A 16,112-nucleotide genomic window follows, 5' to 3' on the forward strand; every position below is an offset into this window, starting at 1 on the left:
ATAAAGTTCTTATTTGTCAATAAAAATTGCTGTTTAAAGAGGAAACTAATGTTTAGGAGAGATGGCTTGGTGTTTAAACCACTTGCTGCTTTTCCAGAAGATCCAAGTTCAGTTCCCAGCACCCATATCAGGCAATTCATGACCATTTATAACTTGAGTTCCAGGAGATCCAAATTGTCTAGCTCTGTTGGCACTGGCACACAATCTACACATAATTAAATATATTAAAATAAATCTTGAACTAAAAAGGACACAATGTTTTAGCACAATTTTTCTCATTAATGAAGGTGAAATGCTTTAGCAGACAAGTAAGTACTTGAAAGGAAACCATCAAGGGAAAAGATTCAACTATGGTCGTTAAAGAACCAGATTCATCTCAGTATCTCTAGTCCTTTCTGATAAAATGCCAGGTAGCAATCCCTGGAAGCAAGATATGGATGCAACAAATGTTTACTGCAGTTATCTGATATGTCAATCACTGCATTAGGTCTTGGGAACTCAATGGCTGACAAAACTAACACAATCTCATGTGATAGAGGCACGGAAAGATGCCTGCAGAGTCGGAGGCTTCAAAGGCTATTCAAGGCCAGAGGATGGATCTGCACAAAGATATGAGGACCAGAGCTGTGGTCATTGGAGAAAGGACCAGTAGTCTGTTCCAATATAGTGGAGGCAGGGCAAAGGGGCCGATGATGATGAGAAACGATGAAATTGGGAGGGAGGGAGAGAGAGATAAAAGATGACAGAAGTGACCACAGAATGATGTGTGGAAAGATTGAGAAGAAAGCCAGATCAGTTCTAGTCACCAGGGCAACAGATAAAAACCAAGATAGAGTAAGCCTGCAATTCATGAAATTGGGGACCACTGAGGAGGATCTTACATGAAAGTTTGTTTTGTTGAATTAATATGAAGGAGAAGGCCATTTTAGATAAAGAGAATGCCAAAAAAGAAACGTGCAAAGAGACCTGCAGCTATGGGTGGGGCTTGGTGAGGCCTGCCCTGCTTCCTGCTGGAGTTTTAGCTGTCTTGATCTTGTCTGATACGCGCAGCCCCAGCTGCTGTGTGGGTTATGATGTGCAACGTCCCCCCTGCTCCAGTGGATGGCCCTACCCGCACACTTACTGGCATCCCTAAATGGACTCATGGGTTAAAAAAAAATAGTATATGAGTTTGAAATGAAAAGTTATGAGGAGGTATGGGAGACACTGGGAGGAGGCAGGAGGAGTAGCTTTTATTTAAAAACGTATTGTACACATGCATAAAATTCTCAAATAATAAAAGAAAAACATGCACGCAAAGAACTGCTGATCAGTAATCATATCTTACAGGCTTGACAACACAATATCATCCAGCAATGTCTTTAATCAGTAATAAGGACTGAGATGTGGCTCTGGAAGAGCACAAAGCTAGCCTAACTATTGAGTCATGTCGCCAAGCCCTAGAGCCTGAGTGACACACCACTCCAAAAGAATGCTTTCATTCTTTATTGCGGTAGTGCTCAGTTCATTTTAAAGGTACCATGATTTCTAAAACTCCATAGCATAGTGTTCACCATGTTTGTAATAATAGCAAGAAATGCTTGGTTGCCATTAAGGAAACGGGCATGTATACTTTTCAATTTCTAGAAAAACCCAAAGTGTCTGCACCATTTTTTTTTTTAGAATAATTGCTTGTCAGATCTTTAAACGTTAGAGCTGTACTGAGATGTTTCACCCATATAGGGGGACTCAGAGTAATGTCCAGTTGTTTTGTTCCTGGGCCAAGGATGCAACTCACTAGTACAATGCACACATGGTGTGTGCAAGGCCCTGGGTTCAGTCTCCCAGCACGGTGAAATGTTGCTCTCGGAGTCCCATAGCAGTGAACCGTATTTCTAAAATATTGTTTATTTATTCTTTGACCAAACCATATTTTAATTGTGTAAAGTGCATGTATATATGCACACACATTTTATATATATATATATATACACGCTAAGGGCAAAGTAATTTTAGTTTATAAGCTTTTTTATTACATTTTTATTTAGTGTGTGTGCCTGTATGCTGTGTGCCTGTGTCTGTGTGTGTGTACATGTGTGTCAAGGCATGTGTATGGAGATCAGAGAACAATGTTATGAAGTCACTCTCTCCTTCCATCATGTGGGTTCTGGGGATTGTACTCAAGTCCTCGGTTTTGGTAGCAAGAGCCTTTACTCCCTGAACCACGTCATTGGCCCTATAACCCATTTCTGAGGTGTATCTAAATACTCCTGTTTCTCTTTCCCTCAACCAATAATGAAAATCTGGTCAAACGTTAGCTTAAACTGTTCACACACACATGCACACGCACGCACGCTCACATACCTCATTTTAAAAGTATGTTATCACGAAATGAATGTTTATTGTAAGACGACAGCTAAACTCTACAAAATGCCTATTTCTTCTAATTAGTGTTAATCCCTATGAGAGATTTCTACAATGTCCTGTTTAAACTCTAATTATAGCTGGATCTTCTCAAAGAGAGAAGGAGAGTTTCAGTTCTGTGATTTTTCTATGACTCTTTCAACAAATGACGTGAAATTTTAGCTTCTAAACTCACTTTAGCTATACAATTACCAAAACTGTTGCATTAATGAATTTATCACTGGATAATGAATTACCCCCAAACACCAAAAAGCCCTTATTGTCTTCCTGGTGGCAGGAGTCAAGAATCTGGGTAAGACTTAGCCAGGTGCCCTGGCTCCGGGTCTCTGGGGACAGTTGTAGGAGATAGGTGCAGCCATATTAACCCTTGCCCAGAGCTGCAGAATCTGCCTTCAGGTTCACTCAAGAGGTTGCTGGCAGGAGAGCCTATCCATAAGCTGTCCAAGAGGCCTCAGGTTTCCTCACAAGTCAGGTAAAGAAAAAGAGAGAAGTGGGGAGAGAGAAGGGAGGGGAAGAGGATGGGAAGGCAGGAGGGCCATGTTGGAATTCACTTTCCAATCTCAGGACATCCTGTAATTTCTGCCATATTCTACCTATCAAAGGAGTCTCTAGATCAGTAATTCTCAACCTGAGGGTCGCGACCCCCAACTACCATCTGTGAAAACACAGATATTTACATTACAAATTCAGAAGAGCAACAAAATTACATTTATGGAATAGCAATGAAAGTAATTTCCTGGTGATGGGAAGGGGGTCACCACAACATAAGGAGCTGTATTAAAGGGTCCAAGTATTAGGGAGAATGAGAACAACTGCTCTAGGCCAGGCGGTGGTGGCGCACGCCTTTGATCCCAGCACTCAGGAGGCAGAGACAGACAAATCTCTGTGAGTTCGAAGCCAACCTAAAAATATAGAGAAACCCTACTCAAAAAGAAAAAACTGCACTGAAAGGGAGTGGGGGGAGGGTGACTGGGGGAGCGAGAGATAAGTGGGAGGAGGGGAGGAAGTGAAAATTTTGAATGGTATTATTTATAAAGCAATAAAAAATAAATAAGAAAAAAAACTCCTCTAGAGTCTATGCACATGCTAGGGGAGGGAATACACACAGTGGGGCTATGGGGAGAATACACACAGTGGGGCTATGGGGAGAATACACACAGTGGGGCTATGGGGAGAATACACACAGTGGGGCTATGGGGAGAATACACACAGTGGGGCTATGGGGAGAATACACACAGTGGGGCTATCGGGAGAATACACACAGTGGGGCTATGGGGAGAATACACACAGTGGGGCTATGGGGAGAATACACACAGTGGGGCTATGGGGAGAATACACACAGTGGGGCTATGGGGAGAATACACACAGTGGGGCTATGGGGAGAATACACACAGTGAGGCTATCAGGGGGCAGCTACTGGAAATCATCATACAGGCCACTACCATAGCCTCCATCTGATTACATTGGCAAACTACACAGATGCAACATTCCTCAATTGATTCGTGTATTTATGGAAACACAGCCCTCTTCAATTTAGTCACATAAACAGATATGTCAACAAATTGACGGAGTGCAAAGCACATGCTCCCACACCACAGCACCTTTACCTCAGTCACTTATGCTTTCCTTGGGGGTGGGGATAAGTTCACAAGCTGCAAAAGTCATAAGATCAACTGAGGATTGGTAAAAATCCTGCCCCAGGAAGCCTCTATTTACTTTGTAAAAAACATTGGTCTTCATTTTAAATCAAATGAGAAGTGTAAAATAGAAATCAAGCTTCACAAACTGGCATTGGATAGACATACTCAGCTTGTTTCGAATTTTACCCACAATGTTATATATAAATTGAACAATCTTCTTCTAGGGACCTAGGGCTGGAACTCAGTGGTATAGAACTTGCCCTGGAACCAATCTTTTTTTTGGTTTTTCTTTCTTTTTTTTTTTTTTTTTTTTTTTTTTTTTTTTTTTTTTTTTGGTTTTTCGAGACAGGGTTTCTCTGTGGTTTTGGAGCCTGTCCGGGAACTAGCTCTTGTAGACCAGGCTGGTCTCGAACTCACAGAGATCCGTCTGCCTCTGCCTCCCAAGTGCTGGGATTAAAGGCATGCGCCACCACCACCCGGCTACTGGAACCAATCTTTTGCACTACAAAACACAAACCAAAAGGATCTTCAAACGCAATTCTCATCAAACAATCAATTGGGGCGGGGCGTTGAGACAGGGTTTCTCTCTGTAGCCCTCCCTGGCTGTCCTAAAACTTGCTCTGTAGACAAAGCTGGCCTCAATCTGCCTGCCTCTTCTCCCGGAGAGCTGGGATTAAAGCCTTTGGCCACCACACCCAGCACGGTTTTCAGCTGTGTGCACGACTACTCTACTAGTATGCACACAAACTAGAAAGCATATGGATAATTCTAAAGAATGTGCTAGAAATTAATGGACATTGAACATTTTTTTCCTGTGCACCAATCAGTTACTTGCATATCCCAGCAAGTCCTGACTTAAGATGCCTCAGCTTGACATTGCTGTCACATGCATATATTCTTTTCAGGTGGATTTTTTTATGTTTTTAAGACAGAGTTTCTCTGTGTAGCCCTGGCTGTCCAGAAACTCACTCTGTAGACCAGGCTGACCTCGAACTCAGAGATTCCTCTGCCTCTGCCTCTGCCTCCCAGGATTAAAGGTGTGTGCCACCACCATCCAGTGGGCTAATCATCTAAATTAATTCAGGTTCAAATGATTAGTGATCAGGTCCAATCTCCAACTGTACCTGCGGACTACACGTTCTCCAACTCAACCAGCGATTACTCCTAGTGTTGTTCACCTTTCCTTAAATGATGGAGTAAACCAACTGTTTACATCGCATCGAGACTGAGTTGGGGAAAGGGCAGAGAGGGAGAGCAAGGAAAGAGATACCTTGAAAGAGGGAGCCGTTGTGGGGTTAGTGAGAAACCAGGCACTAGGGAAACTGGCAGGAAACCACAAGGATGACGCCAGCTAAGAATCTAAGCAATAGTGGAGAGGGTGCCTGAACTGTCCTTCCCCTGTAATCAGATTGATGACTACCTTAATTGTCATCATAGAACCTTCATCCAGCAACTGATGGAAGCAGATGCAGAGATCCAGAGCACTGGGCCGAGCTCCTGGAGTCCAGTTGAAGAGAGGGAGGAACAATATTATGAGCAAAGGGGCCAAAACCATGATGGGGATACCCACAGAAACAGCTGACTCGAGCTAGTGGGAGCTCACTGACCCAGGACTGACACTGAGGAACCAGCCTAAGACCAAATTAGGCCCTCTGAATGTGGGTGACAGTTGAGTGGCATGGGCAGTTTGTGGGGCCACTAGCAGGGGAACCAGTATTTATCCCTACTGCATGAACTGGCTCTTTGGAGCTCACTCCCTATGGAGGCATATCTCGCTCAGCCTAGATACATGGGGGAGGGCTTGGTCCTGTCTCAAGTGATGGGTCAGACTTTATTGACTCCCCATGGGAAGCCTCACCCTCTCTGAGGAGTGGATGGGGGTGAGGTGGGGAGAAAGTGGAAGGAGTGGGAGGATGGGAGGGAGAGGGAACTGGGATTGGCTTGTAAAATAAGATTAAAAAATGAAGAAGAAGAAGAGGAGGAGGAGGAAGAAGGAGGAGGAGGAGGAGGAGGAGGAGGAGGAGGAGGAGGAGGAGGCAGTGAGATGGCTCAGCAACAAAGGCACTTGCTACCTGACCATCTGAGTTCGAAGCCCAGGACTCAAGGAATAGGAGTACTCCACAAAGCTGTTCTCACGTGTGCACCACATACTCATACATTCATAGTGAGTAAATAAATATCATTTTGGAAGAAAAATTATAAATAATTTGGAGATTAAGTCTTCAGGAGGATGTACATAAGCCATATGCAAAATCTATGCCATGAGAATGGCATCTATATAGACCAGAACATGTAAAGGTTTTGCCATCAGTGAGGGGTGGAGTGCTAGAACTAGTTCCCTATGGCTACCAAAGGATGGTTCTAACATGTTTGTGTATCTTTATGTTCGTGTGTGTGTGTGTGTGGTAAATATTTGTATATTTCCTCACATTATGCAGTAGCTAAGGTTGAGAGACTGGGACGGCCCTTGGCTTACTGATTTATATTTGTGTTCAAACCATGCTCCCCATTGCTTCCTATTTCATGTTTTACTTTCGTTCTTATACCATTCGTGCCTATCTTCCTCAGCCATTGGTGACGCCATGTATGGCTTACCTGAAGACCCATGCATGAAACCAAAGAATTTCATGGCCTTATTAGCTGAGAGGGGCTGCCATGCATGGCAGGTGATGTGCTCAAAGGAGGGCAGAAGGTACCAGAAGAGGAGTGGCAGGTGTGCTCACTACCTTGTGTTTGCCAGCATTTGTTTGTACCTGTTCTCGGACAGGCAAAGGGGAATAGCTCCAAATCTGAGAGACAAATGCTAATTTTATATGTAAAGATGCTTTACATATGAAACTTGGCAGTTATGCAGAAATCCAGCCATTCGAATGCACCCATGTTCTACAGTTACTGGGAGGAATACTGAAATCACCCAAGATGTGGCTGATGCTGTTTTAACTTTGTCATACATACCGTACTAATATAAATGATTTGCTTTTCAAGGTACTTTAACATTCTTTTTTCTTTTAGCCAAATAATCTAATTATGTGTAGCTGTGTTTTGTAGTTCATGCCTGTGAATCCCAGAATTAGGAGGATTATGAGTTCAAGGTCAGCCTGGGCTATATAGGAAAATCTTGTCTAAAAATATGAAAAGCCAAAATATTTTAAGCTCTTTATACAACTTCAACACACATACATCATTTGAAAAACATTCAGAGGCTGAGGAAGGGGGTTCTTGAAAGATTGGAGCCAACCTGGGCAACACAGTGAGTTCAGAGCACCCTGGCCTACAATATAATACTCAGTCTCAGAAGAACAAAGAAAAAAGTCTATTTTTTAAATGATGTCCGTCATTCTATTTTCTTTTTAAAATTTCCATTTGTTTGTTTTTATTTATTTGTATAGAAGACTTCTAGTGTGCCTCAGTTTACGTGTAGAGATCACAGGACGAGTTTCTGGTGTCAGTTCTGTCTGTCCTGTCTGGTGGGTTAGAGAGAAAATTCAGGTCCTCATTTGGTGGCAAGTGACTTTACACTCTCAGCCACCTCGCTTACCCCATCTGGTTTTTTAAGCTTCATTTGCATGACAAAACTCAGGGAAAACTAGCATAGGGAACAAAGAGAAATTGCAACCCACCTCACAGGTAAGACAGGAGCAGTAGTTTAAGGACAAATTGATGTAGAAATAAGCTTCCTTGTCATTTCTTTCTTTTTCTGTCTTTTCCTGTCCTTTTTAATTGATTTTTATTGAGCTCTACATTTTTCTCTGCTCTGCTCCCTTCCTCTCCCCTCCACTTCAACCCTCCCCTAAGGTCCCCGTGCTCCCAATTTTCTCAGGAGATCTTATCTTTTTCTGCTTCCCACGTAGAACTGTGTGAGTCTCTCATAGTGTTCTCATTGTTGTCTAAGTTCTATGTGATTGTGTTTTGTAGCCTGGTTTTCTTTGCTTTATGTTTAAAAACCACCTATGAGTGAGTACATGTGATAATTGTCTTTCTGTGTCTGGGTTACCTCACTCAAAATAATGTTTTCTAGCTCCATATATTTTCCTGCAAAATTCAAGATGTCATTATTTTTTTCTGCTGTGTAGTACTTCATGGTGTAAATATACCACATTTTCCTTAACCATTCTTCGGTCTAGGGGCATTTAGGTTGTTTCCAGGATCTGGCTATGACAAACAATGCTGCTATGAACATAGTTGAGCACATGTCCTTGTGGCATGATTGAGCATCCTTTGGATATATACCCATAAGTGGTATTACTGGATCTTGAGGAAGGTTGTTTCCTAATTTTCTGAGAAATCGCTACACTGACATTTAAAGGGGCTGTACCAGTTTGTGTTCCCACCAGCAATGCAGGAGTGTTCCCTTTTCCCCATTAACCTATTACTTTCCAGCATAAGTTGTCAGAAGTATTTTTGATCTTGGCCATTCTTACAGGTATAAGATGGAATCTTAGAGTTGTTTTGATTTGCATTTCTCTGATGACTAAGGAGGATGTTCAACATTTCCTTAAGTGTCTTTCAGCCACTTTAGATTCCTCTCCTGAGAGTTCTCTGTTTAGGTCTGTACTCCATTTTTTATTGGATTATTTGTTCTTTTAATGACCAATTTCTTGAGTTCTTTGTATATTTTGGATATTAGACCTCTGTCTGATGTGGGGTTAGTGAAGATCTTTTTCCATTCTGTAGGCTGTCATTTTGTCTTGTTGACTGAGTCCTTTGCTTTACAGAAGCTTTTCAGTTTCAGGAGGTCCCATTTATTAATTCTTTCTCTCAGTGTCTGTGCTGCTTGGGTTATACCTAGGAAGTGATCTCCTATGCCAATGCATCCAAGTGTACTTCCCACTTTCTCTTCTATAAGTTCAGTGTGGCTGGCTTTATGTTGATGAGGTCTTTGATCTATTTGGACTTGAGTTTTGTGCATGTTGATAGATATAGGTCTATTTTCATTCATCTACATGTTGATATCCAGTTATGCCAGCACCATCTGTTAAATATGCTTTATTTTTTCCATTTGATATTTTTTGCTTCTTTGTCAAAAATCAGATGTTTGAAGGTATATGGATTAATATCCAGGTCTTTGATTCTGTTCTATTGGTCCTCCTATCTGTTCTTATGCCAATACCAAGCTGTTTTCAGTACTGTAGCTCTGTAGTAGAGTTTGAAGTCAGGGATTGTGATGACTCCAGAAGTTCTGTTATTGTACAGGATTGTTTTGACTATCCTGGGTTTTTTTCCTTTTCCCTGTGTAGTTGAGTACCATTCTTTCGAGGTCTGTGAAGAATTTTGCTGGGATTTTGATGGGCATTGCATTGAATCTGTAGATTGCTTTTGGTAAGACTGCCATTTTTACTATGTTAATTCTGCCTACCCAAGAGCATGGGAGATCTTTCCACTTTCTGGTGTCTTCTTCAATTTCTTTCTTCAAAGATTTATAGTTCATGTCATACAAATCTTCCACTTGTTTAGAGTTACTCTGAGATATGTAATGCTATTTGTGGCTATTATGAAGGGTGTTGTTTCTCTGACTTCTTCCCTAGCCATTTTATCATCTGTGTACAGGAGGGTTACTGATTTTTTTTTAAGTTAATCTTGTATCCTGCTACATTACTAAAAGTGTTTATGAGTTGTAGAAGTTCCTTGGTAGAATTTTTGGGATCGGTTTATAAACTATCATATCATCAGCAAACAGTGAGAGTTCGACTTCTTCTTCTTCGATTTGTATCCCCTTGATCTCCCTTTGGTGTCGTATTGCTCTAGCTAGGACCTCAAGAACTATCTTGAATAGATACGGAGAAAGAGGACAACCTTGTCTTGTTCCTAATTTCAGTGGGATCGCTGGGAGTTTCTCTCCATTTAGTTTGATGTTGGCTGCTGGCTTGCTGTATATGGCTTTTATTATGATTAGATATGTTCCTTGTATCCCTGCTCTCTCCAAGACCTTTATCATGAAGGGATGTTGTATTTTGTTGAAAGTTTTTTCAGCATCTAATGAGATGATCATGTGGTTTTTATTTTTCAGTTTGTTTATATGGTGGATTACGTTGACAGATTTTCATATGTTGAACCATCCCTGCATCTCTGGGATGAAGCGGACTTTATCATGATGGATGATGGTTCTGATGTGTTCTTGGATTCGATTTGCCAGTATTTCACTTAGTATTTTTGCATCAATGTTCATGAGTGAAATTGGTCTGTAATTCTCTTTCTTAGTAATGTTTTTGTGTAGTTTGTGTATCAGGGTATTTGTAGCCTCATAAAAAGAGTGTGGCAATGTTCCTTCTGTTTCTATTGTGTGGAACAATTTGAGGAGTATTAGTATTAGTTCTTCTTTGAAAGTCTTGTGGAATTCTGAGTTGAAACCATCTGGTCCTGGGCTTTTTTTTTTTTTTTAAAGCTGGGAGACTCTTGATGACTGTTTCTATTTCTTCAGCAGTTATAGGTCTGTTTAACTTGCTTATCTGGTCTTGATTTATTTTGGTAAGTGATATTTATCCGGAAAGTTGTCCATTTCCTTTAAGTTATCCAATTTTGTAGAGTACAAGTTTTCGAAATATGACCTGATGATCTTCTGTATTTCCTCCATATCTGTTGTTATGTCCCCCTTTTCATTTCTGATTTTGTTAATTTGGATATTCTCTCTCTGCCTTTTGGTTAGTTTGGATAAAGGTTTGTCTATTTTGTTGATTTTCTCGAAGAACCAATAAATCAACTCTTTATCTCAGTGATTCTTTGTTTTGTTTTCTTTGTTTCTATTTTGTTGATTTCAGATCTCAATTTGATTATTTCCTGCCGTCTAGTTCTCTTAAGTGAGTTTGCTTCTTTTTGTTCTAAAGTTTTTAAATGTTCTGTTAATTCACTAGTGTGGGATTTTTCCAGCTTCTTTATGTAGGCATTTAGTGCTATGAACTTTCCTCTTAACACTGCTTTCATTGTGTTCCATAAATTTGGATATGTTGTGTGGTCATTTTCATTGGATTTTAGGAAGTCTTTAATTTCTCCCTTTATTTCTTCATTGAACCATTGATGAGCCACAGGTGAGCATTGTTTAATTTCCATGTGTTTGTGGGCTTTCTGGAATTAGTATTGCTGTTGACTTCTAGTTTTAAGCCATGGTGATCTGATAAGATACATTGGGTTATTCCAATTTTTTGTATTTGTTGAGGTTTGTTTTGTTGCCGAGTATGTGATCAATTTTTGAGGAAGTTCCATGAGGTTCTGAGAAGAAGGTATATTCTTTTCTGTTTGGATGGAATATTCTATAGATGTCTGTTAAGTCCATCTGAGTCATAACATCTATTAGTTCCCTTATTTCTCTGTTCATTTTTGTCTGATTGACCTGTCCAGTGGTGAGGAGGGTGTTGAAATCTCCTACTATTAGTGTGTGAGGGTTTAATGTATGATTTAAGCTTTAGAAGTGTTGAGTTTCCTCTTGATGTATTTTTCCTGTGACTAATATGAAATGTCCTTCTTTGTCTCTTTTGATTGATTTTAGCTTGAAGCCTAGTTTGTTAGATATTAGGATAACTACTCCCGCTTGTTTCTTAGGTCCATTTGATTGGAATATTTTTTCCCAACCCTTTACTCTGAGATGATGTCTGTTTTTGAGGTTGAGATGTGTTTCTTGTATGCAGAAGAAGAATGGATTCTGGTTTCATATCCAGTCTGATAGCCTGTGCCTTTTTATAGGTGAGTTGAGTCCATTTATATTAAGGAATACTAATGACCAGTGATTGCTATCTCCTGTTAATTTAGTTTTCATTGTTGGTGATGTTAACTTTGCGTTTTCCCCTTCTTTGGGATTTGCTGCTATGAGACCATCAATTGTCTGTGTTTTTGTTGGTGTAGCCAACTTCTTTGGGTTGGAGTTTTCCTTCTAGTATTTTATGTAAGGCTGGGTTTGTGGCTAGGTGTTGGTTAAATCTGGATTTGTCATGGAATATCTTGTTTTGTCCTTCTATGGTGATTGAAAGCTTTTCTGGGTATAGTAGTCTGGACTGGCATCCGTGGTCTCTTAATGTCTGCATAATGTTTGACCATGCCCTTCTGGCTTTCATTGTCTTCAATGAGAAATCTGGTGTAATTCTGATAGGTCTACCTTTATATGTTACTTGGCCTTTTTCCTTTGCAGCTCTTAATATCCTTTCTTTACTTTGTATGTTTAGTGTTTTGATTATTATGTGGCGAGAGGACTTTTTTTTGGACCCAGTCAATTTGGACTTCTGTAAGCTTCTTGTATTTTCATAAGCATATCTTTTTATAGGTTGGAAAAGTTTTCTTCTATGATTTTGTTAAATATGTTTTCTGTGCTTTTGAGATGACCTTCTTCTCCTTCTTCTATACCTATTCTTCTTAGATTTGGCCTTTTCATGGTGTCCCATAGTTCCTGGATATTTTGGGTTAAGCTTTTGTTAGATTTAAGGTTTTCTTTAACTGATGAGTCTATTTCCTCTATTGTATCTTCAGCACTTGAGATTCTCCTTTCCATCTCTTGTATTCTGCTGTTCATGCTTGCATTTGTGGTTCCTGATTGTTTTCTCATGATTTCTGTTTCTATGATTCTCTCAGCTTGTTTTTTCTTGTCTCTATCTCAGTTTTCAAGTCTTGAATAGTTTCTTTCATACATTTGATTGCTTTTTCTTGGTTTTCTTTAAGGGATTTGCTGATATCTTCCAATTTTTTGTTTGTCTTTTCCTCCATTTCTTTGAGGGAATTTCTCATTTCCTCTTTAAGAGTTTTAAACATTCTCCTGAAGTTATTTTTAGGTCATTTTTTTCTGCTTCATCTATATTTGGTTGTTCAGGTCTTGCTGTTGTATGGTCTTCAGGTTTTACTGGTGTTGTGTTGCTCCTTGTGGTGTAGCGTGTGTTCTTACCTTTTCCAGTCATCTTTTCCTCTAATAGGTGTGGTTGGAGCTGTCTGAGATTCTGTTAATCAGTCTTCTAGGTGCCAGTGAATCCAAAGCTCAGATGGTTGTTCCTCGTGGTACAGTCAGTGCCACAGTTCTAGTTACCCTGTTATTTACTCTGTGTTCCTGGAGATAATTCAGCACTCCCGGGTTTTGCTCTGTTCCCTTGGAGTTTGCTATGTCAGACCTGTTTTTGCCTTTGTCCTGTTTTTGTAAATCCTGATCTGGATCCACTTCTGCTGAGGTCCCTGGCTTGGAGTTGGTCCTGCAAAGGTCTCTGGCTCTGGTCGATTGCCTTGGAGTTCCCAGGCTCAGGTACACCCAGAACCGCAAAGGACCTGACTTAGGCCTACTCCCTCTGAGGTCCTAGACTCACTCCTAGACTAGCAGAGATCTCTGGTTCCTGCCTATTCCCTTTGATGTACCAGACCAACGTCTAAACCCACAAATGTCCTGGCTCATGCCTACTCCCTCTGAGGTCCCAGACTCACGCTCGGACCTGCAGAGATCTCTGGTTCCCATATACTCCCTTGGAGGTTCCAGATTCATGCCCAGCCTGGCAGAGGTCTGGCTCAAGGCTAGTTCCTCAGAAGTCCTAGGCCACGCCCAGACCCACAGGGGTCCTGGCTTCGGTCTACTCCCTTGAAGGTCCCAGATTCATGTCCGAACCCTCAGCACCCTCAGGGGTCTCTGGCTCTGGCTCACTCCCTGAGCGGTTACTCCCCTGTACCCATTCAGGTGGAGTTCGCTGTGGCAGTCCTGGTCCACCAGTGTCCCAGAACTCCCGTGTTATTTCTACACCAACTCCCTAGAATAATTTATAGACTACAATCAAAATACAGCAATCTCAGGACTGTGGATGTGGCCTGCTTGGCAAAGTGCTTGCCTGGCTTGTCATTGGAGACCTGAGTTTGGTCCACAGCACCACATAAACCTAGGTGTGGTGGTGCATGCCTGTAAGTCCAGTCTTCTGGAGGTAGAGTCAGGAGAATCAGAAGTTCAAGACCATCTTCAATTACACAGAGAGTTCAAGGCTATCCTGAGTCACATGAAACTCTGTCTCAAAGAAGACAGCAACTGTATAAAACTCTCGTGTTTTTATGAGTTCATTCTCATTTACACTTGGTGTTTAGTAATTCTTTTGTGGTGCTGGAAATTAAATCCACAGCCTTTCACGCACTAGACAAGCCCTCTACCACTGAACTACATCCTCAGGCCTTTGTTTCTCAGTTCGTCAGCTTAGTCTTTGCTCCACTCTGAAAAAAATCACCCTCCAAAGATGATAGCAGTGCCCACACACTGAAGAAGGGAGGATATTCAGGTTATATGGCAATTGCGTGGAAGATCCTGGCTCCCCAAGTTGGTGCCAATGTTGTTTTAACTTCATGAAAATATTTGATGAAAATAACTTCCAACTACCTGGGCAAATGAGCCCTGTCCATTTGGAAGCTGTGCCCCCACCAAAACCAGACTCAGTCCAGATAGTGAGTGAGTTCGCTCGTCTGTTCTTTCAGATCAGTGCTGCCTGCTGAGTTGATTCCTTTTCCTTTGCTTTTCCTTCTTTCTTTTGTTTTTCTTCTGCCTCACATTTACTGGCATTGTAAAACATACCTTGGGTAAGTTCATCGGTTAACTTTAAAAATCAGTGAAAATCAAGGCCTAGTCGGGACTTGTGGCGGAGAGAAGGAAGGGTTGGAAGGAAGATAAAGGAAGAGGGTTGGGGAGCAGGGGCCACCATCACTCAGCTACTTTGTTGTCGCTATGATCAAATGTCCTGAGGAAAGGAATTCAAAGAGTGGGCTGAAGAGGTGACTAAATGGTTAAGACCGCAAAGACTGCTCTTCCAGCTAACCTCAGTTTGGTTTCCAGCACCCATATTAGGTGGCTCACAACTACAAGGAACTTCAGCTTTGGGGATCCAACACTTCTTCTGGTTTCTGCGGGCACTTAATACACACCTGGTATCCAATATATACACACATAGATAAAATTTAAAGACAGAAAGGGTTTGTTTTAGCTCGCAGTTCAACAGTACAGTTTATCATTTCGAGGGAGGAAAGTCGTGGGGGCAGGATCTTGAGGCTGCTCTTCCCGTCAGATCCACATTCAGGAAGCAGAGGGGCCGAGTGCTCACTTGTCAGCTCTTCTCCTCGACCCTTCAACCTAAGGCCCAGCCCTCGGTATGGTCTTTCACACAGTTTAGACAGATCTTCCTGCTTTAACGAACCTACTCTGGACAGGCCCTCTCAGAAGTGCTCAGGGGCTGACCTAATCTAGATAATTCCTCAGGGACGTGCCGCTGGCCTTGTGTCGTAGGTGACTGCAGAGCCTGTCAAGCTGACAAGTTACATTAAACAGGACATGGAGGGGGAAAACCCCAGCACATGGAGGAAGTTAACAGAGCTCTTGATACAGGGTCAGCAGAGCTAGGGTTTGCTCCTTTTTCTCTTTTCTAAGTAACAGTTCATTTTTATGCAGGGCTGACCGAGATATTCCACACAAGATGGTGTGTGGCTTTTGCTATGTGTATGTCACAGGGTTGCCATTTAAGTTAGGTGAATTGGTTAAAAAGCACTGTTGTGTGATAGCCCAACCCACCCTACACAAAGCCCTTGAAAGCCAAGTATGATTTGCCTGAATGCAGGACATTCTCCAATTCTTTCAACAGCGGTCCTCGCCCAGCTAAGCCCATCTCCTTTTAGCTCTCCTCCACTACTGGGCCCCTGAAAAGACCTCCCCCCCATTCCATCCAAATCTCCATTTCCCTACAAAGTCTGGCTTCAAACTTCCAAGTTCAAAGCACAGAGACGGCTTTTGAGGAGAAAGTTCAGAGTTTGGAGCCGCTAAAACCAAATTAATTCCACATTATTTTTGGCGAGTGTGCTCCAAATGTTGGCGCCAGATGGACTTCTGGTACACCAACATGGTAGACCTGGGTGAAAGCCCTGTCAGTCTCTCCCAGAGGAACTAAGGCTGTTAGCCTCAGCGCAAGACCATGGTTTCGCTCTGTCCATTTCTCTTGGCCGCTCTCAGGTATGTGCTCACTCAACAGATAAGTACTAGATGCCAGCTGAGGCAAGTTACTGCCCAGCATGTGGGAAAGACAGCAACAGTGAAACATATCCTGACCCTCTAGGAGCGTTTTGTCTGCTACGAAAGCCGGTCCAGTAGAGAGT

This window comes from Microtus oregoni, unplaced genomic scaffold, assembly GCF_018167655.1.
Source record: "Microtus oregoni isolate MIOR12 unplaced genomic scaffold, Mior012 000052F_004, whole genome shotgun sequence".
NCBI lineage: Eukaryota > Metazoa > Chordata > Mammalia > Rodentia > Cricetidae > Microtus > Microtus oregoni.